This window comes from Cavia porcellus, unplaced genomic scaffold, assembly GCF_034190915.1.
Source record: "Cavia porcellus strain 051 isolate PalLab524CR breed Dunkin Hartley unplaced genomic scaffold, mCavPor4.1 scaffold_9, whole genome shotgun sequence".
Lineage (NCBI taxonomy): Eukaryota > Metazoa > Chordata > Mammalia > Rodentia > Caviidae > Cavia > Cavia porcellus.
The window spans coordinates 19,287,624-19,305,460 of NW_026947492.1; the positions used below are offsets into that span (position 1 = coordinate 19,287,624).

Genomic DNA, 17,837 nt, shown 5'->3' on the forward strand with positions numbered 1-17,837 from the left:
AAGAGAAATTTCCCAAATGTTTAGATATTGGCAGAATTCATAAAAACATCAGATAGGCAAGAGTCAATATAGCGGATGCCAGCTGGCAGCCTGTGCCAGGCACTGAGGAGTCTTGTAGGGTTTTGAGGGGGGATGGGCATCATCCAGTTCGTGTTTCAGTAAGATCCTGTGGCAGCAAGTGAGGGGGTAAATGGGCAAGAGAGAGTCAGGCTGGAGGCGAAGAGACCTGTGCAGGGCTCTTGCCCTCTTCTGGAGAAAGAAGCCCATGTGGTCAGTGTCGATGGCATGAATACAGAAGCAGTGATATTCTTGATGCAGAGTTGGCAGGGCCTGTGTCTTGATATGTGCACTGCCGAAGATGTCCCCAGGCCAGGGAGGCCCGGTCCAACCGTGACCCCTCCATTCATCTGCCTCCGCAGAGCCATCCTCTCTGTGAACCCACACCACTATGGATGAGTCTGTGGTCTTCACTTGCTGGGCTTGCAGGGCAAATCACCTGCTTTCCCCCAGGACAGAGAGATCGAAGCATCTCTAGTTCCTTCTCCCATGCGGGTAGATGTAGGTTTAGGTTGAGATGCTTTGCAGGGTTTCAGATTCATACCTAGACTTATAGGTATGGACCAGAAATCAGAGGCCTGACCTGGCCAGGGCCTGGGCAGTGTGACTGGGGAACTTCTGCAGCTCCTGTGTGACTGAGCCCTCAGACTGCATGTGACTCAGAGGGCTGAGGATGGGTGTGGAATTAGAATTCGTTTCTACCAGACTTGGAGAAAGGCTGTGCAGTGCAGTGCCAGTGGGTAGGCATCTTGGACCTGAGTCTTTAGTGCCAGGCAATTATTTCTTTATCTGATTACTCAGTCATTTAAAGCCTGGTGGTCAAAGGCTGCAATGCCTGACTGACAATCTCATGGACAGGTGCAAACAGCTACAAAAAGTCAGTGACCAGTGACAGGGATTGCAGGTGGAGCAACGTGGTGACGCAGATGCAGTGATGGTGAGATACAAGACAAACTGTCTGAAGAGATGCAGAAATAGCCTGTAGATATTCTCCTGGAGTACCCAAGAAAAGGCTGTCACAGTTTGGTTCTTGTCCTAAAGGCCTGGTTTGGGCAAGCTCAGGGAAACTTGTCACAAAAGTCCTCAGACTTTATTTATCCCCTTTTCTCCCTTTGAGTTGTTGTCAATTCTTTTTAAAATAACACCAAATAACACTAGTTCCATTGATTAAGTTATTGATATGTTCCAGGCAGTGCACTAAACTCCATGCATAAATTATCACGTCTAAAAGCATTTCTGTTTTCTCTCTCAGAGATGAGGAAATGGAGGTTCATAGAGGTTCAGGTTAGGTAAATCATGGACCCCAGCTTGAACAGGGAAATGTCCTGCTCCAGCCTCTGTACCATATCAGCACCATCTTATACATCCTGTGCTACCTTAGCAAGACATTTAGGGCTGTCTCTGGAGGTCAATTTGGGCAGCCTCAAAGATACTGTAGATGTCGGATGGAATTCTGTTTTAAGAATCATCCAATAATCTGTCATTTTCAGATAGGAAAACTGAGGCATAGAGAGGATAAAGGCATTTGTCCAAATTCAAACAGTAGAGCCAGGTGTGGTGGTGCACGCCTATAATCTTAGCACTGAGGATGCTGAGACAGGAGGGTTGCCCTTTGAGTTCTGAACTACAGAGCAAAACCTTGTCTCAAAAACAAACAAATCATCCAACCAACAAAAAAACAAAACCAAGCTCCGAGGCAGAGCATGAACCCGCGTCTGGCTGACACCTTCAGTCTAGTGCTTGCTACCCAAAGCCATGGCTTGCTAAGCCCAAGCTCATTTCCCACCATCCTTCGGACTTGCCTGAGTGTGCCTCGCAGAGTTAGCACAGCTGTCCTGAGGACGCCACGTTGGTCTCACTGTGCCACTTCCTTCTAGTCCCTGTTAGGTTTCTTCTAACCCTTGTTCCTGACTCTTTTTCAAGTAAACAGAACTACTCAGCAGCTTCTTTCCTGTTTGTCACTTCCCAGGTGTCCCTCATGTCCATATAAATGGGCACGGTCAGTCTAGTTTACGATTCCATAGTCTCTTCATGGTGAATACAGACTGGAGTCCTGTTCTGGCTGCACTGGTGTATGGTTACAGATTGGCTTTGGAAGATCCTAGAATATCACGTGTGTGGATGGCTCTCCACGTGCATCCTGGGCCAGGGTTGGTCCAGGAAAACTACTCCACTGGTGCATGTGAGGAGTGGAAGAGAAGGGCAGTGCAGAAAAGTTGAGGAGAGAGAGAGAGAGAGAGAGAGAGAGAGAGAGAGAGAGAGAGAGAGAGAGGCAAGTGATGACTGTATTGTGAGCTTTTCCCTTCTTTTGTGTATTGAATTACTTTGAAATGATGCTGAAAGAAGACACTGTTACTATTTTATCAAAACATAAGTTATTAGTCCCATCAGCCTTGTAATGTTTTAAAAACATTTTCAAAAATGGCTGAACGAAATCCAAGGGAAACCACTCTGGAGCAGCTCCTCCTGCGGTGTGGGATTCTCCCTCTGGAGTTGGGATTCACTGCTTTCTGAGAAAATCTGGCTCACTTTTGAGTGGTGCTCAGAGCTTTCTCACTGTGAGAATTGAAGATCGGCTTCCTCTAATGTCTATAGTTAGTCTTAATCCACCTTCTAGAATAATTCAGCTTCTTTCAGGTAGTTCCAACATTTATAGGACCACCTGGTGGAGGGGCACATGTTGTTTTAGTTAGGAGAATTAGGAGAGGGCGCATGGAGGTACTGCTCTGGTTTCTTCTCCATGACTTTTTTCTCACTGTCTTCTTGTAATAATAAAAACAACAACAACAATAGTGTGGGTTCACTGAGTGCTTCCTTTGTGTGAGGTGTGGCCCTTTGCCCCTTGGGTTGCATTAAGTCACCCTCAGAGGCAGATCCATTATTAACCGTGTTTTACAGAATGAAAAACTGAGGCACGGAGGAAATAAGGGTCTCACCCCGGTCAAATTGAGATGGATAGTTGATAGTTGATAGTTGATGGATAGATGATAGTGGGATTCTAGAAACTGCCCTTTTAATTACTAGACATTTAACCCACAATTTAACTGCCTAATGTCATCTCTCACATCTCTTCTCTACCCCTCAATGTTAAAATTCTTAAAATATGATGCCAGAGTTACACATAAAACTGATGGCCTGATGAGTCCATCGTGGAGATTGTCCAGGTCTTAGTTGGACACTGTGTATGATTATAAATGTAACCTAAGAGCACATTTAGTGAGTCTGGCAGCAACACCATATCCTGAACTTGCATTTGACTCAAATAACCCAGGTCATTTTAAAAAACTGGGTCATTCCATTCTATGTTTTTGAAATTGATTTTAAAATATAAGAGCCAGGTATGAAATACTTGGCATTTGTCATTTTTTATCAATAACTGCAGAAAAGGAAAATTTGCAGAACACTGAGAATAATTTGATGGTTTAGAGTAATGAGATTGTGGACAATTTTTCTTATTTTTGAAATTATTTCATTTGTGGTTGTCATGATGCTGTTATGCAAGAAATAACCAGTAAAGTAAAAAATAGACTTTTTAAAGTTTAGACTATGTCTTGGTTGCTTTTGTTCTCATTGCTGGGACGAAAATACCTGATGTCCAAAATTAAGGAAGAAAAGGCTTATTTAGCTCACAGTTTGTGGAGGTTTCAGTCCATAATCAGCTGGCTCCAAAGCAGGGGGGTATGGCACAGGGGCAACACTTCAAGGCTGCAGAAGACAGCAAAGCAACAAGAGCAAAAGAGTAGGGGGAAGAGCAAGCCTCTTTACTTCCTTTATATTGTAAGTAAGCTACGTCCCTCGGGTGGGTGTCTCACTCACAACATCTGGGTGCCCTCCCCTTGCTGAGGATGTCACAAGTTAAGGACCCTTCTCCCCCATCACTTAAACAATTGCCACTATGAACAATATCCTAAAACCATAAAGGCTTGTCCTGTAGACCCCAGAATGCAGAGCTGCTGACTTGTACTTAATGAAGCTTCTAGACTTCTCAAGTTGACACAATGTATCAACCACAACAGCCCATCCTTTTAGCTTGTTATGTGTTGTAACAAGAGCACAGCAGTTCTGCACCACATACCATAGGAAATCCACCTTGTCTTCTTCCAGGTGGTTAGTATCGCAGATGGACTTCCCAGAGGGCAGGGATAGAGCACAGAACTCCATGTAATTTAATCTAGATGCTTGGTGCACTGACTTCAGGGGGTGGACTGAGCTCAGTAGTGATATGCAGGTAGATTAACAAAACACACATTAGAGCCATTTGTCAGCTGAGGGCTGGTTCTGAGGTGTCAGTTATGGATTCTGGGTGGAATGATCAGGATCTATCATTCAGTATTTCAGGACTGGCTTGCAGTCTAGTGTCTTGTAAGCTCCAGAAACTGAAAACTATGATCATACAGATATTGGTAGATAAACTCAGAGGAGGAAACTTGGCCAGAGGACAGAATTGTGGCTGGGACGAATCATTTATTTGCATGAGCATATCTCTCTATAGTTGATACCCGAATCTTCTGAAATTCCACCTTCTTCTCTGATGCCTGTGTTATCTTAATCAAAGGGAAAATACTAGAGGGATTCTGTAGTAGTGGTGCTGCCACCTACCATTTCCTTCTTAGAAATGGTTTCGTGGTTCTAGAAGTTCACGTCCAGGCCTGATCCCTCCTTCCTGGTCCTCAGAGCCTGGATGCTACAGCGCGTCCTGATTAGCTGACACATTTCCTCCTGTTGTTTCCTTTAGGGACACCAGCCTCTCTGCTCTCTCAGACCCCATTTCCTTCCCTTTCTTCTCCTCCTCCTCTTCCTTCTTCTGCTTGTTCTTTGATGTCTTTTTTGAAACAGGGTTTCACTATGCATTTCAGGCTGGTCTCGAACTCACAGTAATCCTCCTGTCTCAACCTCCTGAGTTCTGGGATTACAGATGTGCACCACCACACCCAGGCCCCCTCCTTTGCCGTACCTCAGATTGCCCCCTTCTTTGACATCTCCTCTATTCATTGTCAGTTCCATGTCACTCAGCTTTCTGTCACTATAGCAAAATACTTGAAACAACCCACTTATAAAGCCAAAAGTTTCAGTTTGGATCACAGTCTTGGATTCTTCAGTCTACCATCAGCTGTGCCCATTGCTTTGGCCCTATGGTTAGGTAGCACATGAGCATGGGAATGTGTGGCAGAGCAAAATTCGTCAATCATGACTGGAAAACAGAAAAAAAGAGAGAATGGGGCCATCCTAGAGACTTAAAGACCTGCCACTTGTTCCTATCTTTTAAAGATTCTATCACTTCCCATTAATGTCATGTTGGGAACTAAGCCTTTAACAAGTGACCTCTGGAGGACATCAGACACCCAATCTATAATGTCCTCTCCTTCCAACCAGCTGGAGCCTGCCTGTCCAGTCTTCTGAGGTCCCACTCACATGCTTCATCCCCACCAGAGCTCCCCTGAATGTTCCAGCTCTTGCAGACTCCTGCTCTTCGTGGAGAGAGGATGGTGACCTCTGTGACACAATTTAGCACAGTAGTTTGCATAGTCGTGTCTTCTCTAGTGTTGCTCCATACGGGCAATTTTCTTCTTATATATAACAGGACCAGGGATTTCACTAGCAAGGAAAGATCCCAGACACCCAATAAATGTGTGCTAGTTTTAAAGATTGTTTTATTCCAGAAAGCGAATTAAAAGTAGTCAGGGTTTTGGTTTTTCCATCTTGTCTTCATCATGCTTTTCCGTGCACACTTTCCTCCTGCCCAACTGAACTCTTCCCTTTATTTGACAGTTCCTCCTGTAGGAAGACTTTCATTTTTCCATCATAAACAACGCAGGCAGTTTTGTCATCTGCTTGTAAATGCGACGCTCCCTTTCTGCAAGCTTTTACAGGGGCCCCTGAGCTCCATCCCTGCTCAAGATTTTCCAGCAGGCAAGAGCCTCCAGCAAAAGACTACTCCATGGTCAGTTTGGGATACTTGACAGCTAAGAGCACTATTTTCTCTGGGGCTCCTATATAGAAAGACCCAGAACTCAGGAGAAATGGAGGCACCCAGCAGGGACAGGGAGGTGTGTGTCTGCATTCTGCTTGCCTCTTAAAAACATAACCATTTTGCACCAGGAAGCCTTTGCCAGGAAACTTTCCCACTCAGCGTTGTGGGCACAGAGCTGCCAGTGTGTGCCCACTCTGCCATCAGGCAGATCCCCCGGGCCCTGCTTTTCCTGCCTTTCACCCCTGCATGATCTTACACAGGCTGTAAAGATGTTTTCTTTCATTGGCAGGTGAAGTCTGGAGCAGGACCCTGAGGCTTTCTGTCCTCCATGCGGCTCACTAGAAAGGAGACTGTGAACTGTAAGTAACTTTGATTGACGTTTTCCACACTGACTCAATAAGGTTATGGGTTCAAAGCCGGTCCTGAACCTGACCTTTAACAGCCATGCACTGGACAAGAGAAATATTCAACAGTGAGCTGGTCAGAATGTAAAATTCAGTGGCGCTCTAATTAGACTATGCCTGAATGTGACAAAGCAGCCCTGTAATGTGACACGCCATTTAATTAAACTATATTGATTGGACGGTAAGGTGGACTTGACGTGTTACATGTATCATGAACGCTGGGGAAGGAAGATCTGGAGTCCTCAGAGCTGACCCAGTTTGGAGGACACGGGAGAAGTGGCAGCACCGTGAGTTCCCAGACAAGGCCACATTCATAGCCTGCACTTAACGTTTACGTCTGGTTATTTCTGGGGAGGCCAAAGAAAATACTGCTGACCACTTCCCTTGCCCCCACCCAGTAAGAGCTCTGCTACAAACAGTATGAGCCTAAGTACAGGCTCGCATCACCTCTTCCTGCTTGGCAAGAGTCTGCCCACCTGTAGGAGCTGGCTGAAGTCCAGCTTGCTCTGTGGAGTCTTTTTTTTGAAATCCTAGTGAGAAGCAAGTTCCCTCTTGAGATTCTGCAGCGTTTACATGCCGCCCTGTCCTCTAGCTGGCCTTTTCTGTGCTGTCTCCAGCGAGGCCATGAGCTCCTGGAGGATAAAGCCTGGGACTCCCCCGTGTTTTCACACTGCACCTTAAGTCCAGTTACCGATGGTGATTGTCAGCTAGATGATTGGGCTGCCCTGGGCCGGCAGGACTCCTCCACTCTGCTTCTGGGGCTACCCTAGACCAGGTTGCTGCTACGTTACGACTTTGATAGTACATTGGCTTCCAACCAGTCCATGGAATTATAAATGATTAACCGTTATCAGCGCACATCTTCACCTCTGTGTAAAAATAGATTGACTGTAATGAGTATTTGAATAAATCATAAGAATAGCTGCCCTGTGATCGGCTAACATCCTGCCGATGGCTGCCCGGTGAGTGAGCAGGGCGCCAGCCCTGCCGCCTAATGGCCTGCGATTCAGTGCGGCTTGCCTCTGTGATTGACGGGCCTGGGCTCCCAGGGTGCCTCCCCTGCAGCTCAGGCTCAGGAGTGGTTGGATCCCCAGGCTGAGGGGGTGGAGAAGGGTGCCTCCCTCTGTCCTATTCCAGGAAAGCCTGCCTTGAGGTGGGACTGGGGGGAGGGAACAAGAGTAGAAGATAATGACCTTTGTGAGAATCGATGTCTCCTCGCACCAGAGGTTAGAGGGATCTCATAATTCAAGTCAAGAATGAGGAACAAGCTGAGCATGAACCTTAATGAGAGCTGAGCGTAGGGGAGAAATCCATCTGTACCTTCCCTCCCAGTCCTGGAGGGCACCTCAGGCCTGGGCCACCCACACCCAGAGAGAGCTCCTTCGCAGGGACACTCAGACCTCAGTAAAGATCTGGGAAGAGCAGATTTCTTCAGGTGCCAGGACTCTGAAATGGGAAGGGCTCAAGTGATCTTGCAGGCAGTGGTTTGCTGAAGCCAAGTCAGGCCTGAGGAGCCTTTTGGAGAGGGAGAAGGAAGAGGCCAGGAAGGAGGCTCAGAGTGCTGGGACCAGGTAAGGAGGAGAGAGTCTGCCAGTTGAAGTCTCAGAGAGAAGACCAAAGAGGGCTGGATTCGAGTGGGAAATAACAAACATTCCAGTGGTATTTAGTTCCTAGACTGTGTGGCAAATCACCTCCAAAACATAGTGCCCGAACAACATTTATGTCTTCATGCATTCTGTAAGTTGGGAATTTAGACAAAATGGGATGGGGACAATCTGGCTGTTTTAGCGGGTCTGAGATTTCACATGGGTCAACTCAGAAGCTGGTGCTGGGGTTGTCCACCTCCATAGGTTCCTTTGTTCTAGACTTTGAGGCTGCCTGTTGGCTAAGAGATTAGCTGGGCTTGCCATGTGGTTTTCCACGAGGAGCAGCCTAAGAGAGAGCCAAAGCAAGGTGGGTGCTGCACCACCCATGGAGGGCCAGCTTATGTTGCCGCAGCCATCTTTGGAGAAGACAGTCTCCTCTGACTGGCCTTTGCCAAGCATTTGCTAGCGGTGTGGTACAACCGGTCTCATCTGTTTTCCATCAGGAGTGCAATGAAATGTTCTGTGAGAGGGAGATGTGCTCTCCATCTTAGATAAAATGAACTGCCTTTTGACTCCGAAGGAGGGGCTTTTGCAATGAGACTTCCTTCCTGGACGGGACTTGGTAATTCTGGAAGGTCCTGCAGTTGGGAGAAACCTTAGCCTCTTAGGTCATCTCAGCAAGAGTGTGTCCAGTATGCAATCTGTAGCCATGACGTGTCTGGGCTAAGCTGTCTGAGACCCACAAGTCTTGTCCTTGGTTGACAGCTGGACTCCTTCCATCTCTGTTGGTGTGGCCTTCCAGGCCAGTGTGGATTTCAGCCAAAGAGCAAGGTCTCAGAGGTGATGAGGGGCTTGCTGGAGATGAGGAGCTCCAGGCAGCCCTTGCTTCCTGGCCCCTCAGTGCTTCGGCTGTGCTCCGATTTGGGGAGGGCCTGCTCGTAAGGAACCCTGCTTTTTTCTCTTTTCTGTGTTCATGATGTAAATTCAGCTGAGAGCTAGAAGAGAATCTGAGTGTCTCTCACGGGGATGGAAGCAAAATCCAAGCAACCAAAGGGTAGAAACTGAGGCAGTCTATCCCTGCCCCTGCCCCAACACACGCAAAGGGCTGCGGTTTGAAAACAGCTAATGTTGGAAGGGAGGGCAGGGAAGAAAGGGCTAAGTGGTTTTTAGTTTTGATGAAAAGGTGCTGGGGTTTGGAAAGAAAGTCTTAGGTTCTTCCATATCAGCTTATTATGAACATTAGTAAGCCACACTTTCTGGGTACTTGCTGCATGCTAGGTACTACACTAAGCACTTGGGGTACTTTGCACTAAGCACATGGGGTACAATTTCTGATTGGCCCTGCTATATGAGATCCTGTTATCATCTCTGAATTACAGTCATGGAAGTGAAGGCCTAGAGAACAAGATATACTAAAGGGTAACTGTAAGCTGGCAACAGAGTTGAAATCAACTTACAACTTTATTCTTGATTTAAACTGCTTCATTATTTGATCAGTGCACAGTGTATTGAAATTATCACACTGAATTCTGTTCATGTGTGCAAGGAATATATGTAAATAAAAATTAATTCACTGCTTTTTTTTTTGTCTTTTTTTTTTTTTTTTTTTTAGACAAGGTCTTTGCTATGCAGTTCAGGGTGGCCTTGAGCTCACTTTGTAGCCCAGGCTGGTCTCAAACTTGCAGAATCCTCCTGCCTCAGCTTCCCAAGTGCTGGGATTGCAGACTTGTACCATCATGCCTGAGACAAAAAGCACTAATTATTTTTTTAAAAAGAGTCTTAAAAAAGCTTCACTTTACTCTTCTGTAAAACGGGGATTCTGATGATATCACTACAGTGTCAACTTTAGTTCTGAGAGTCTAAATACACATAATATTCTAGAAACTTGTTTAGACATATTTAAAATGAGCTCCCTTTATGGAGATAGATAGGTTGATATTAAAGTAGGAAATGATTTTCTGTTCTTCTCCCTATTATGAAATGTAGGCCGGGAAACTAATGTTTAATTCGGGCAGGTGGAGGAAACAGATAAAAACATAAAGATCTTTTAGATTTCTGAGGCTCCAACTTGGAGGAAAAATGAATCCCAGCCTTGTAACAGTGCCTTTGTAACCTTGGCGTATGACTTTGGTCGTGAGGTTCCTTGTTTCTACAAAGGAGTCGAGATTATATAAACTTCCCAGAAGTGCTGTGGAGACTCCATAAAATCCAACATGTGAACACCATACACTTAGAGCCATTCCTGCTCACAGTAGGTGCCTAATAGTGGTTTAGGGACTCAGCAACCTAGTAAATAAATAAAAAGTAGAGTTTGATAGAAAGATTATCCCTCTCCATTGCTTCTGACAGAGATGGTCAAGAATCTTGCCTTTAACTGTACTCTCCATAAAAGTTCACTCATAAACTATTGATATTTTAATAATACACATTAGCATCTTGCCCTTTGACAAATGAATATTGAATGAGCAATAAAGAGGCAAAAGAGTAACCAGGTATGCTGCTTTGGAGAAGCTGGAGTCTTAGGGAGTTGTCCAAGGGAATGGCCCCTTTACAGAAGCCTTGTGAATCACCTCTCTCCCCAGTGACCCCTGGAAACAGCTCTTAAAAGGCTCTCAGAGTACAGCCAGACTGACCCAGTCTGGGCAGGGTTTGTCCTCCTCTGTGTTCCTTTTGCTTGGCTGGAAGGGCCTGGGGGAGGAGAGAAGGTCATTAAAGTGGGTCTAAAGGGGTAGAGACTTTACTCCACATCAAATCCCTTGGATTCCCCCCATTCACTTTGCAAAAGGTGTAAGCTTGAAGCTCACACTCTCTCAGGCTGTGAGTTAAAAGTCTGCTGACAGCCAGACAGCACACCCACAAGAAACCAGGTGCACCCTCTCTGGGGCTCTCCCAGGTGGTGGTGAGAGCCCATGCTGGGGCAGGGGTGCTCAGATTTGTAAGATAGAGCTCCTTGCCTCTTCTGGCACCTGTTTCCAGCCCCACTGCCACAGTCTCTGGTGTCTTGTGGCCTCCATCTGGGCTGGGAGTCCTTGAGTGTACGGAGAGCAGTGACAGGGGCTCTTCGTGGGTCCAGCTTAATTGGTGTGATTTAATGGCATATCTGGTGGATTCAGGTTTATATGGCTTTCTGAGCCGCAAATCTGCTTTCTAAATGTAGAATTTTTGTGGAGTGGTAAAAAATAATGGCTGTTCTGTGATTCCTGCCTCCCGAGCTAGGAGATTGCAATTTACATTATGCAAATAGACATTATGCAATCAAGGCACTTTAGCAGGAATCTGGCGGCAGAGAGGCCACTGATGAGAAGCCGAGGCCTGCAGCCCTGACTGGAGGGCTCAGGAAGAGGGGAGAGAAGTGGGAGGAGGTGCGTCAGGTGGGGAGGAGGCCAAAAGTCTGCTTCCCTGGCCCATGGAGGCAGCGTGGAGCCTGCCCGGAGATGAACACATCCCAGAAGCTGCCAAAGGGACTCTCTCAATTAATGGCTTTGTTTAATCATACCCCCTGTCCAGAAGAGTATTGTCTTACGGATAATTTCGTTTGCCTAACGAGATTTTGCTAATTAAATCTCCTTTCAGTTGGTGTGACTGTGCCTGCAGGAGAAGGGGCTATTTGGAATCTTCTTCGTAAACCTTTCTGGAGGGGCTTGAAAGAGGGATGGGGGAGGGGAGAGTGGTGGGAAGGACCCCTGGTCCTGCTGTGAGGGTTTGGAGACTACAGGCTGGTGCCTGGCGCCCCAGCTCCCCTTTCCCTGTGCAGAAGGTCTGTGAAGGGTCCAACAGGAGGGGCTTCCTCCCAGCTCCTGGCTCCTGGCCGCTGCTCCTCTGCGAACTCAGCTTCAGGCTCAGGAGGAGGTGCCACAGAATTTCCAGGGGCTACTGCCAGCACCCCTGGCTGTGGGGACGAGGTGGCATTGGCAGGACCCCACCCCTTGCCTTCACCATTATCCAGCCCAGCCTGTCTGGCTCTTCAGAGAGGAAAATTTGCTCCAGGATGGGCCATTTCTCCAGAGATAATTAACTGCATCCATCAAAGCGGCAACTTCCAGATCAGAGGCACTTATTGTCAGGGGGCAGGGAGCATCCCGGGTGCATAACAGCCCAGCTGTGTGCCCAGTTAACGCTGTGGGGTATCTGTCTCTCAATCACGTGTTTTACTTTCTGTGGTTTCCGTTACCTGCACTCACTAGTGGTCCAAAGCTATTAAATGGAAAATTCCAGAAATTAACAATTCATAAGTTTTGAATAACGTGTAATTGTTCTATTTATTATTGGTGTTAACCTCTTGCTGTTCCTAATTTATACATTACACTTTATCATAGATATGTGTGTAGAGAAAAAACGCAGGACATGATGCATTGGGTTCCATACTACTCGAGGCTTCAGGTGTCCACGGGGGGACTTGGAGCACATTTCCTGAGGATAAGGCAGGACTAGTGCCTGTGACTGTGTCGCTCTTATTCTGGGCCACTCCCAGTGCTCCTTTACTGTTGACAGGCTAAGGTCGGCTTCCTCGGACCTGCTGGCTGTGGGCTGCACAGTTTCAGTTGTAGTCTGCTTTCCCAGTTTTGTCTCCCTCCTTTCTTCCCTCCTTGTACAGACACACATGAGCTCCTATGCTTGAGACCCCAAGCAAGCTGGAATGCAGTTTCCCATTACTCTGTACGTGATCACACCTCAGTGCCTTTGCACGGGCTGTGTCTTTGGAATATCCTCTGCGTGGGAAGCCCCTTTCCCTCTATGGCTGCTTTCTGATGAACCTCTTTCATCTCTACCAAACTGACACTGCTGCTCGCCTCTGCTCCCTGCAGGCTGTCAGCATCTCTAGCCCGATTATCCCAGTACAAGACTGGTGGCATTTTTCTCTTGATACCCGTTCCTAGAACTGCACCCAGTCCACAAGGTCAGTTAGGGGATGGAAGAGTGGCTGAGCAGAGGGTGGGATATGAAGGGGAATATCTAGTAAGCAGCCCTCCCTCTTCTCCACAGCCCCAGGCTGGCCACGGTGGGAGTTCGGGGAACCGATTTCTGTTGAGGTCACTCAAGGTTGCCTGCCCCTCTGTCACCTTCATTTCACTTGTGGAAAGCCGCTCCATTGTCCTTCCCTTCTGTGTGTCCGGCCTGTGCACCAGTGCCTTGCTTCACACTTGCTCATGAGGTGGATACTACCTTAGCAGACAGAATGGAGGTGTGTTGTCCTCATCAGAAGGCGGGGCATTGTTGGTCCTTCATGGGGCTATGGAGGCCTCTGCGGGGTGAAAGCTCTTATGCCCCACCTCCACCTGGCCGGGTGCTCTGCTACCTCACTCCCCATGACGTCAGAGCTCACATGTACTGCATGGCCCCTGTGAGCTTTGGGCCTGTGTCTGTGTGTGTGCTGGAACTTGGCTGCAGATTCTGGGCTCTTCTGGGCTGGCAGCCAGGGTGTCAGGGGAGAGGATTCTGCCTCCCACCCCGGGAGGGGACAGGCCAAGAGATGTGGCTTAGATCTTCATGTGTGATGTGTGAGTGTGTGTGTGTATGTCTGAAGAGAGTGGCTTGTGTTTTTCTTGGTTCCTGACTTTTGTTGCCTTGTGATCCAGGGATGTCTGTCCAGGGGCTATGCCTTCATCCAGGATTTCCATGATTCAAATTCCCAACTATGTGATTCTCTGAGCCTGGACTGTTTCCAAGTACACAGTAGGTGCTCAGTAGATGCTCGGCTAATGCACCAGTTGAAAGACTGTGCTTGGTGTCAGACAGACTGGGTGTGAGCACTGCTCCTGTTATGTACTTAGCGGGAGCTTGCAATTGTATTTTTCTCTTCTCAAAAGCAAGAGTAATCAAAGCCCCTGTTCCATCTTTCCGGAAGGGCTGTCGTGGAGGGTTATAAGACATGGGAAAGTATTTTACAAACTCTGAAGTGCTGCACAAGTAGAAGAACTTATTATTATGATGGTTATTATACTTCAAGTGATCGTTGTGTTTGAAAGTTAGGAATTCTATTTTCCTAATAAATTAGGAATAGAAAATCATCCAGGGCTTATTTGAACTGAGACTTCTGGAGCAATCATTTAGGATATGATTCTAGATTTGCCCAGTCATGGGAGTTTTCCGTTACCAGAGTCCTGGCCAGAGGCCCTGCCCTTCTCCCCATTCCCTGTGGACTTCTCAGCCACGTTGTGGGAGGAGACAGGAAAGGTCTCATCCTCACTTACACCTCCTGTCCACCTATGGAGTAGGAACCTATGGCTGAATGAGACTCTGCCTTTGCCTGTGCTCCGTGCAGTGAAGTCATCTTAGTAGGTGCTGTTCCCTCTGCCAGAAGAGCCTTTCAGTCCCTCTCCCTTGCTCTTTTGTCCTTCTTACACAAGCTACTGCCCTGGCTCCCAGCTCCAGGATTACCAAGGAGGTACCCTATAGGGCATTTATCATAGTGTGCCTGGCACTATTGATTATTACTGTCTGTTCCCCGCACCATGGCAAGCATCCCCAAATACCAGAAACGCTGGTCCCTTAAATGTGGTGACTGCCCTCAGCTCTCCAGGCAGAGGCCTCCAGCTTGTAGCTGTGTGCTGTGGGTGGGGAGCATCTGCCTGCTGCTGACCCCTATAGGTAAGCAGCTGCCCACCTGAAGAGGCATCTGCTATCTACCAAGTCCTCAGCCCTGCCAGATTCTGGCTCTTGGGGGAGGGACGGGCCCCAGCTGGGGCTGATCTGCTGCAAGCCCTCCCAGGGGTCTGGCTCCCTAGCCCTCACCTTGGATTTAAGGCATCTCATCTCCTGACTGCTCTGGGCCTCTCCCCTCGGGCTTCCCATTCCAGCCCCAGGCAGCCTCAGCAAAGTGCCAGGGGGCTGGGAGGCTTTTCATTACCGAATGCACTGAACCTATTTGTGAGTGTTTTGCAAAGTGTTTAATCCAAGGTGTTCCCTCAATTAAATTAGTGCAAACATCTGTGTCCCACATCCACCTCCATTTGCATTCTGTGCCATTTATTACAGCGGGAAATTGGAAGGCACCTTAGGAATACTTAGGACTGAATTAGGCTAGGTAGGTGTGGGCTTCTAGAGGAGGGCGGGCTGACTGTGAGGTTGACCCACCAGGCAGATCCAGCTCCAGCCTGGGACCCGCAAGGAGTTACTTTCTGGTGCAGGAGAACACAGGGAGGGAAGGGACAGTGTCTGGACTCAGGGTCACCTGGTTTTGAGGAGATGGGCGAGTTTAGTCAATGCCCCTGATTCCCACCTGGGGCCAAGAATCTGCAGAGGCAGGAAGAGTTTACAGTTATTATCCTGTAACTTTAAACCCAATTTAAAGAACAAACTGTCACACTCAAGTGACCACCTAGACCTCTCTCCAGGGGAGCCCCTCCCTGTTGGAAGATGGGGCTTTCCTGTCATGCAGCTGCTCAGTCTCTGTGACTAGCGTGGTGACAGCGTTTCATCCCTATATGATGGAATTCCTGTTCTGTCACATACTTGAGGAGACCTACGTTACATTAATCTAGGGAGGAGGGAAGAAGAGTGGTTTCTCTGACAGGCACCAGGAGTACATTATCTGCTATAATCCTCCCACCAGACCTCTGAGCCAAGGATGAGCCAGGCAGCCAGGCTGAGAAAGCAAAGGTGTGTGTTCACCAGTTCACAGCTAGCAGATGGAACAGACAGGATTTGAACTCAGATCTGTACAGCTCCAGAGGCTTTGCTTTTCACTGCCCTGGGGACATTGCTTGTGAAAGAAACCACTGAGACTGGCTCTAAATCACGGTCCTTGGTGCCTCCCTAGATAACCTGTCTCACATTCCAGCCAGGTAATAGAGAGGTCCAGGTCCTAGCCTGCCCCTTCTTGGTATTCCTTAGCTTAGAACTCCTGGGGACCTGTCATGGCCAGGCTGGGCCCGTAACCAACTAAACGGAGACGAGAACTCTGGCTTTTGGGTGCTACGACAGGAAGAGAAGGGGCCTGGGGAGTGAGGAAGAGGCTTGTGAGTTTCTGAAGAAACCTTAGAGAAGGCTGAGTCTCTCTGTTAGTGGGAAACAAAAGCTCAGGGTGGGCAACAATGTGCCCAACAAATAGAGGCCAGGCCAGGGTCCACTCCTGGTAGGTCTCCGAGGGGTTGTAAGGAGGATCCTGCCTTTTTGGATGCAAAGGATAAAAACAGGGGAGCTAGGAAGCCAGGTAGGAGGAGGATGGGAGGCTGCCATGGACTTAGCTACCAAGGATTATTTAGCGCTGAATTTCACACAGAACCATCCATGCCCGACAAGGGTCCTGTGTCTGTAGCTTGGGCCTGGGGCATCCAGACCCCTGGGGAAGATCCCCAGCTGCTCCTGGGGTTTCACCTGTAGAAGTCCAGGAGGAAGCAGAACATTGAGGAAGGTACTTAGGACTTGCGCTAGATACTTCCTTCCGGTATCCAGGCCCTGCGCCTCCCCAGGTCATTGATCCATGTGCCCAGCTGCTGAAGGACATCTTGGTTGCTTTCAGTTTTGCAGGGAGAGGGGGCAGTGAAAGAACATTGGATTCGAGTTCAAATCCTTGCTCTCTCACTTCTCCCTCATACTTTGCCCTGTCTTTGCCTTACCGTCCCCATCTGTTGAAGAGTACTAATAATCTCATCTCATTGGATTGTTGGAAAAATTAAAGGAAATAACAAGCATGTTTGTCTGTGGTCAAGGACCCAAGATGTCTATCTGCATTCCGCTGTCGTTTCCAGTGCTTCTGTCCACCTTCCTCTCTAAGACCTGGGGTTTTGGTCCTGGATATGGAACACTGTGGAGATGAGATCTGCTGGGTTTCCTCCCCCTCCTCCTTTTCCTCTTCTCGTCCCTCCCTCTCTCATCAAAAGACTTTAATAAATGCATCTCAGCATGTGGCACTGCCTGGGGCTTTATAAGAATGAATTGCTTATCCCAGCCTTTACTTCCTAGAAATGACAATCTACAATCAAAACACATTTATTAAGCGCTGACTGTGTGTAGTTCTCCATGCAGGCACAGTGGGTCAGCTCAGGTCCTGCTGTCTCCTCCCAGGATGCCAGAAGTTCCTGCTTTTTTTTTTTTTAATTGCTAGATCCCAGGACCATCTGCTATTCCCAGCAGAATTTTGTGTGTCTGTGCCCTTCTGCTTCTATACACGAGGGCCTTTTTGACTAGAATGTTCTCTGTCCCCATCTTTGGTCATTTCCTGTATTCCCCTGGGGCAGCCAAATTCAGTCTCCCTTGTTTCCTGGATTGAGGATGGCTGTCTGTACCGTAGGGAGTTTCCCCAGTTGAGTGAGGGTTGTTAGGCAGACCTTACTGGGTGCTACTAAGTGCTACTAAGGAGTAGCACTTGAAGACTCCTGTGGCACTCTATAGCTCCTTGGCTTCTTGAGGTTGCTGGACAGGACTCTACCAGGTTCTGAGTGGCGTACCAAGGCTGAATAGCTAGATGGAGTACGCTTTGCAGGCTTTCAGCTCATGTCACAGGTGCACCAAAGCTCCTCAGCATTTGGGGTAGCTCGGTGGGGCCCAACCAGGACCCTGGTGATATACCAAAGGTCCTGGGCTGTTTGGGGACACTAGACAGGGTCCTACCAAGTTCTGAGCAGGGTACTCATGCTGCACGGCTAGGCAGAGTTTGCTGCGCAGGCTTTCAGCTCATGCCACTCAGCACAGAAGGTTCTCTTTCTCTGTCCCCATGTTTACCTGGTTAGACCTCAAGTTTCGTTGCGATGAGCGATGAGTACATCAGGCCAGGGTTTACCTCCTGTGAGCACCCAGTACACACTGAGCATTGCCATCCATGATTTTATCACATCAGCTTTCCATTATGTCTATCTAGACATGGTTGAGATCTAGTAA

General features: G+C 48.0%; 1 protein-coding gene across 2 annotated transcripts in view; it reads left to right on the forward strand.

Moving 5' to 3' along the window:
* Positions 1-17,837, forward strand: part of Pknox2 (PBX/knotted 1 homeobox 2) — a 242,733-nt gene that overhangs the window by 57,726 nt on the left and 167,170 nt on the right. For both annotated transcript variants that reach the window (XM_003472709.5, XM_063256012.1), the window contains exon 2: positions 6,318-6,387. The gene's annotated coding sequence lies outside the window, so the exon portion shown is untranslated. The remainder of the gene's footprint in view (positions 1-6,317; positions 6,388-17,837) is intronic.